This window comes from Terrapene carolina, unplaced genomic scaffold, assembly GCF_002925995.2.
Source record: "Terrapene carolina triunguis isolate 2854851 unplaced genomic scaffold, T_m_triunguis-2.0 Scaffold51696, whole genome shotgun sequence".
NCBI lineage: Eukaryota > Metazoa > Chordata > Testudines > Emydidae > Terrapene > Terrapene triunguis.
Genome location: NW_020716047.1, coordinates 1 through 7,189, shown reverse-complemented (window position 1 = coordinate 7,189; position 7,189 = coordinate 1). Strand labels below are relative to the sequence as shown.

The window sequence follows — 7,189 nt, the reverse complement described above, 5'->3', positions numbered from 1 at the left end:
TTCAGGGAGTGGGGTGTACATGTTGTGTAACTGGGAGCAGGGGATGCCAGGTGCTCAGGGAGTGGGGCATGTTACTGGGGGTGGGGGGGCGCCAGGTGCTCAGGGAGTGGGGTGTGTTACTGGGGGTGTGGGGGGGGACCAGGCGCTCAGGGAGTGGGGCGTGTTACTGGGGGTGGAGGGGCGTCAGGCGCTCAGGGAGTGGGGTGTGTTACTGGGGATACCAGGCGCTCAGGGAGTGGGGCTGTGTGGGGAGGTACCAGGCGCTCAGGGAGTGGGGCTGTGTGGGGAAGTACCAGGCGCTCAGGGAGTGGGGCATGTTACTGGGGGTGTGTGGGGGGTACATAGTGTGTAACTGGGAGCGGGGGGCACCAGGCGCTCAGGGACTGCTGGGGGCGCTGTGCTGGCTCCAAGGGGTGCCGTAGGACTGATACCTAGGGGCCTGCCCTGCTGAGCTGTCTCGGTCCCCCCTCAGGCCTCGTACCTGGATGAAGACGAGGTTTACAGCATGGCTGCCACCCTGAAGCGCATTTCCATCCTCCACAAGTGAGTGCCAGACTGCGTCGTCCCCCCCAGCTCCGTCTGGGCAGCGGGGCCCGGTCGCACAGCCCTGCCCTGCCCTGCCCTTTCCATCTCCTTGCTGTCTGTTCACATGGGTCCCTTCATCCTTGCCCTGCGGTGGCGGTGGGAGGGGAGTGGGGGGCTAGGACGCCCCCGTGAGCAAGGCGCTCTCTCTTTCTCTCTCTGCAGTGCTCACGACCTGACCCCATGGCAGCTCTATGAGCCCTGCAGCCTCCTCCTCCAGCGAGCTGTGGACACAGGCGAGGTCCCCAAGCAGGTACTGGGGGGGTCTCTCGGGGAGCCAGGAGCCTGGCCCCCCCCCCCGCCAGCAGGGAACCCAGGTGGGGCCTTGCCCTGCCAGGCAGCGTGGGGGGCTGTGGGCAGAGGATGCAATGGGGCAGCTTGGAACTGGGGGGACTACAGCCCCACATTCTCACTCTGGGCTTCCATTGCAGGTGGTCATCCCCACCATGACCTGTCTCCACTTCGGCATCCTCTGGGAGCTGGCTCGTGTCTCCGGCACCGTCCCTGCGCAGGTGAGGCCGATGGGGAGGTCCCTGCCAAGAAGGGTGGGGTGGGGGTCAGCCCAGGCCCTGCCTCTGAGTCCTGGGGGTTAGGGGTTCCTGCCCCTCACAGCCTCCTCTGCTCCTACCCCAGAAAGAGCTGCTGGCCCTGAAGCGCAAAGTCGCCTCCTTCTGCTCCCTCTGCCAGAGCTGCCTGACCGACGTGGACTCCAGTGTCCAGGAGCAGGTGAGAGGTGGACAAGGGCTGGGAGCCGAGGGCTGGACAGGCCGCAGCTCAGGCGTGCTGGGGAAGGGGGGCTGGGAGCCCCCCAGCAGTGCTGTTTGTGGGGTGCTCATTCTGCCTCTGTCTGTCCAGGCCTTTGTGCTGCTGAGTGACCTGCTGCTGGTGTTCAGCCCGCAGCTGGCTCGAGGCGAGCGGGAGGCGCTGGAGCTGCTGGTGTACCAGCCCGAGCTCGCCCTGCAGTCCCAGCTGGCCGGATTCCTCATGGATCACGTCTTCAACCACGCCGAGCTTGTGGGCAGTGGTGCGTACTCGCCCCATGGGGCTGGGGGGGGGCAAGGGCGGGAGAGTGGACAGGCAGGCTGGGGGAAGGGGGCTGAGTAGAGGGGGGGCACAGAGAAATGGGGAGAGGGATCTGTGGGCCAAAAGCCTCACTCCCCACCCCATCCTCTGCAGATGAGGACAGCGAGGGGAAGATTGAGAGGCTACACCAACAGCGCAACCTGCTGGCCGGTTTCTGCAAACTCATCATCTACAACGTGCTGGAGCTGAGCGCCGCCTCCGACGTCTTCAAGCACTACGCCAAGGTGGGGGAGATACGGGAGGGACCCCACGGCACAGGGCGGGGGGCAGGGGTGCACCTACCATACCGAGGGGTGGGCACTGCCTCCAGTGTCTGAACACCTAGAGCTCGGGGTGCGGATCAGGGCGATGGAGACTCTAATCTCTGGGGCTGCGCCCGGCTCCCTGCTGCAGGCGTTGTGACCCACCCGGCACACGGGGCCGCAGCACTGCTCAGGTTTGGCCTGGCCTGCGACTGACCCCTTGTGCCAGGTTGCAACGCCCAGAGTGGGAAGCTGGGCCCAGCCCTGCGGGCAGGCGCCGCCACTGCTGCAGGTGAGTTTTTATTAAAATCCTGACCCCAAAGGAAAGTCACAGCAGCCGTGACAAGCCTGCAGCCCTACTCACCGCTGGCGGTTGGGGGGCCCCACCACCCTGCTCTCCCTTCCAGTTCTACAAGGACTACGGGGACATCATCAAGGAGACGCTGAGCCGGGCGCGGCAGATTGACCGGGATGAGTGGGCCCGCACCCTTCTCCTCAGCCTGCAGCAGGTACCGGGGAGGGGCCCGTGCCCAGTGCTGCCTGGGGGAGAGGGGAGTCCCTGTCACTGATCCATATCCGTGTGTATGGGGTGGGGGGGCTGGGGAGGCCCCTGGGTTGGCCCGTCCCTGTGCGTCTGTATAGGGAGGTGGCTGGAGGATGGGGCTCGAGCCGCCATGCGGCCCCATGTCTGACTCTCTGCCCCCTGTGCAGCTGCTGACAGAGCTGCTGCTGCAGCAGGGCCCAGAGGCAGTTTACGGCAAGGCCTTCCTGGAGATCCGGGACCTGGCACGGCGCTTCTCCCTGTTCTTCGGCCTGCACCAGCTGCACAACCGCCAGGCGCTGGTGGCCCTGCACAAGTGAGCCGGGGGGCTGGGTGGGGAGCAGAGCAGAGCTGTAGGGGCATGCTGGGAGTCCGGGAGCCTCTAGGAATTGGGGAGGGGCACGCTGGGGTCAGCACTGAACGTGGGGGTGGGATGGCTGGCACTTGGACTTGCAGGGTTTGAAGCCCCCCCCCAGCTTTCCATCTCTCTCTTTCTCTCTCCTGCCCAGGGCTGGGATCAAATTTGCCTTCCAGGAGCCAGAACCCTCTGGCTCAGAGCTGGGGCCCCTCAACCTGCCCTTCCTGGAGGTGCTGAGCGAATTCTCCCCCCGCCTGCTGCGCCCGGACAAGAAGCTGCTGTGAGTGCCCAGGGTGGTGGGCCGGTGGGGGTGGGAGACAACGGCTTTCGGGAGTGCTTGGGTGTGTGTGTGTGTGATTAGTGGCCCCCATGCTGTGTAAGGGTTAACCTGCCTTTGAGGGGGTCAACAAGCACGTGGACAAGGGGAATCCAGTGGATATAGTGTATTTCAATTTTCAGAAAGCCTTTGACAGGGTCCCTCATCAAAGGCTGTCATGGGATAAGAGGGAAAGTCCTTTCATGGACTGGTAACTGGTTAAAAGACAGGAAGCAAAGGGTAGGAATAAATGGTCAGTTTTCAGAAGGGAGAGAGGTAAGTAGTGGTCTCCCCCAGGGGTGTGTACTGGGCCCAGTCCTATTCCACATATTCATAAACGATCTGGAAAAGGGGTAAACAGTGAGGTGGCAAAATTTGCAGATGATACAAAACTACTCAAGATAGTTAAGTCCCAGGCAGACTGCGAAGAGCTACAAAAGGATCTCTCAAAACTGGGTGACTGGGCAACAAAATGGCAGATGAAATTCAGTGTTGATAAATGCAAAGTAATGCACATGGGAAAACATAATCCCAACTATACATATAAAATGAAAGAGTCTAAATTAGCTGTTACCACTCAAGAAAGAGATCTTGGAGTCATTGTGGCTAGTTCTCTGAAAACATTCACTCAATGTGCAGCGGCAGTCAAAAAAGCGAACAGAATGTTGGGAATCATTAAGAAAGGGATAGATAATAAGACAGAAAATATCATGTTGCCTCTCTATAAATCCATGGTATCCCCACATCTTGAATACTGTGTGCAGATGTGGTTGCCCCATCGCAAAAAAGATATATTGGAATTGGAAAAGGTTCAGAAAAGGGCAACAAAAATTATTAGGGGTCTGGAACGGCTTCCATATGAGGAGTGGGACTTTTCAGCTTGGAAAAGAGACAACTAAAGGGGGGGATATGATAGAGGTCTATAAAATCATGACGGGTGTGGACAAAGTAAATAAGGAAGTGTTATTTATTCCTTCTAATAACACAAGAACTAGGGGCCACCAAATGAAATTAATAGGCAGCGGGTTTAAAACAAACAAAAGGAAGTATTTCTTCACACAGTGCACAGTCAGTCTGTGGAACTCCTCGCCAGAGGATGTTGTGAAGGCCAAGACTATAATGGTTCAAAGAAGAACTAAAGAAGTTCATGGAGGATAGGTCCATTAATGGCTATTAGCAGGATGGGTAGGAATGGTGTCCCTGACCTCTGTTTGCCAGAAGCTGGGAATGGGCGACAGGGGATGGGTCACTTGATGATTCCGTTCTGTTCGTTCCCTCTGGGGCACCTGGCACTGGCCACTGTCAGCAGACGGGATACTGGGCTAGATGGACTTTTGGTCTGACTCAGTATGGCCATTCTTATGCCTTCCCTCCCACAGCCTGTCCTACCTGGAGCAGACCTGCCAGGCCAGGCTCTCCCCACAGCAGAGAGGGAAGCGCTGGAATTCACTCCTGACGTATCGCCGCTCGCTGAGATCCCTGGATGACATGGGCTCCAATGCCAGCCGGATTGCAGCCCCCCGACCCCGGAGGAGACCTAGCTCTGCAGCCAAGAGGAGGCGTCTGGATGGTGAGGGGCAAATGCCACACGCTGCTGCCCCTGCTAGGAAATAGCAGGTGTAACGCTGCCGGCAGTGACTAGTCCAAAGTGTGAGCGCCAGTCTCAGGTCACAGACAGGCCCCTCAGGGACAGGTGGGCTTACCTGTGTGCTAGCTGGTCCCTCACACTCAGCATCACAGCAGCGTTCAGGTTACTGCCACTTCCGGAGGGCCAGTCCCTTCCCCCAGGTCAGTTCCACCTGAGGGCTTGCAGCTTGTAGCCAGGATAAACTGTGTGAAACTGGGAAAGGAAACCAGGGAGTTATTTACAAGGTTAAAGCAAGTCGACAGAGAGCCACACAGATGAGTTACAGTCTTAAGTTTCAAAAGGTAATGAAAGCTGCTATAGTCTGCAAGCTCTGTATGTCCTGTGGGGTAAGCCAGTCATGCCTACAAACGAACACTTCGCCCCAGCGTGCAAGCAGTGTAATCAGTTCCTTCTTGTCAGGAGCTTTATTCCCCTCCGGCCATGTTCTGAGCTGCAAGCTCACCTGCTGGGAGGAGTCCGCTCGCATGACTCTCCTTCATGGGGAAGAGGGCAGAATGGTAGAAGTCTCGTGTCCTCTTGCTGACAGTCCCTAGGGAAGTTCCAGGTGCACCGTCCCAGCCCCTAGCACTAATTAATGTCTCTCTTCTGTCTGGCGGTTTACACAGTCACAGGCCCAAATACAACCATGCAATGTGGGACACCGATGGTACATGTGAGATTAATGCAGGCAGCAGCTCCCAATCGTAAAGTCTAAACCTATTCTTACCATTCTAATACACCTCTACCCCGATATAACGCTGTCCTCGGGAGCCAAAAAATCTTACCGCGTTATAAGTGAAACCGCGTTATATCGAACTTGCTTTGATCCGCTGGAGTGCGCAGCCCCGTCCCCCCCTGGAGCACTGCTTTACCGCATTATATCCGAATTTGTGTTATATCGGGGTAGAGGTGTACCTGTTTTACCAGTACTAGCACACAGGTGAGCTGGACTGCTTCCAGCTGTCAGTGTTCGAATGAGACACGGGCACATTGGCACGAGCTGGCACCTGGGGGGCTGCGGGTCAGGATTGAGGTGCACTGGCAGACCTGGCGGGGGGTGGAGAGCCCAGGGCTGGGATAGCAGGGGCTGTGGGTCAGGATTGGGGGGGCGCCAGCGGAGCTGGGGGGGGAGAGCCCAGGGATAGCAGGGGGCCGTGGGGGAACCCAGGGTGCAGGTAGGGGGCAGGGGAGTGGGGTGACTCTAGGGCCAGGACTGGATCACCTGACCTCTATCTCTCTCCTGTTGCAGACTTGTCTGAGCGAGGGGATTCCAGCCTCCAGCTGAGCAGCCGCCTGGAGACGCCGATGCTGACGTCGACGGCGCTGAAAAGGGGACGCCAGCCGGGCAGCCCGGCGCAGCTGCAGGAAGAGGAGGGGTCCGAGTCGGACTTCGTGCAGAGGTGAGACCCATGGGGGGCAAGGCAGAGCCAGCGGGGATGGGGGGCGGTTTAACCTGTTCTGACCTTGCTGCCCTTTGCAGCCAGCCCTGGTTCAGCTCCCAGCGCTCCCGAGAATCACCTGGGCGGCAGCAGCAGCTCCTGGTCCCCCGGAGCACCTCGAGACTTGGGCTGGGCAGCAGGATGGACCGGTGAGTAGTTTGTCGCTGTCCTGGGGGGCGGCTCTCCCTCTCTGGGCCGGAGCCCCCTTAACCCTGCCCTGTGTCCCCTAGGCTCAGCCTGATGGAGGAGGAGGAGGAGATGGTGATCCAGGCGGAGAGCAGCGACGAGGAGGATGCCCAGGGCCTGGACATGGTGAGGGGAACCCTGGCCCTGCCCCGGCGGGAAGGGCTATTGGTGATGTGTTGAGGGCCTGTGAGCCCCGGCCTGACTGCGGCAGGCCTCTTACACGCAGCCTGCCTGGGGATGACCCTAACAGCAGCTGCGTCCAGCGGGGCGTCCAGGGCCTGGCCCCCCACAGCCGCTTCCCCTGGGGCACTCTCCACCTTGCAGCCAGGACGCTGTCTGGCTTGCTGGTGGCAGGAGGGGCACTAAGGCACTGGTGTTTGCCTCTCCAGCCGCTGATCCGCTCGCACAGCTCCCAGGATGAGCAGTTCCGGGACCTCTTCGACTCCACCATCCTTGGCATCGAGGTGAGCGCAGGGGAGTGTGAGAGCATGTGGGGGGGGGGCACCTGCCGTGCTGCACTGGGGGCGAGCCAAGTCTCACTGGGAATCTCTCCCCCGCAGGATCCCTGACGTGGCTGGAGCAGGCGGGAGACCACCCCTGTCCAGGAATGGGGCCCTCGCTGGGCGTGGCCTTTCCCAGGGAATTACACACCAGGCTGTTTTTCTGTTGCACTTTTATTGCGTCCGGCTCCAGGACCGGGTTCCCAGTGTGGGTGAGCACCCTGGGGAGTCTGGGTCGACGGGTCTAGGCCAGGCTCTGTCGGTGCCTTGGCCGGGCTGCTGTTACACACGTTAGGGGGTTGGTTCTACTCATAA

The 7,189-nt window shown here is 59.7% G+C and overlaps 1 pseudogene; it reads left to right on the top strand.

Annotated features, from left to right (window-relative positions):
• Positions 1-472: 472 nt before the first annotated feature.
• LOC112119421 lies at positions 473-6,950 on the top strand (annotated as a pseudogene).
• The last annotated feature ends 239 nt before the right edge of the window (positions 6,951-7,189 follow it).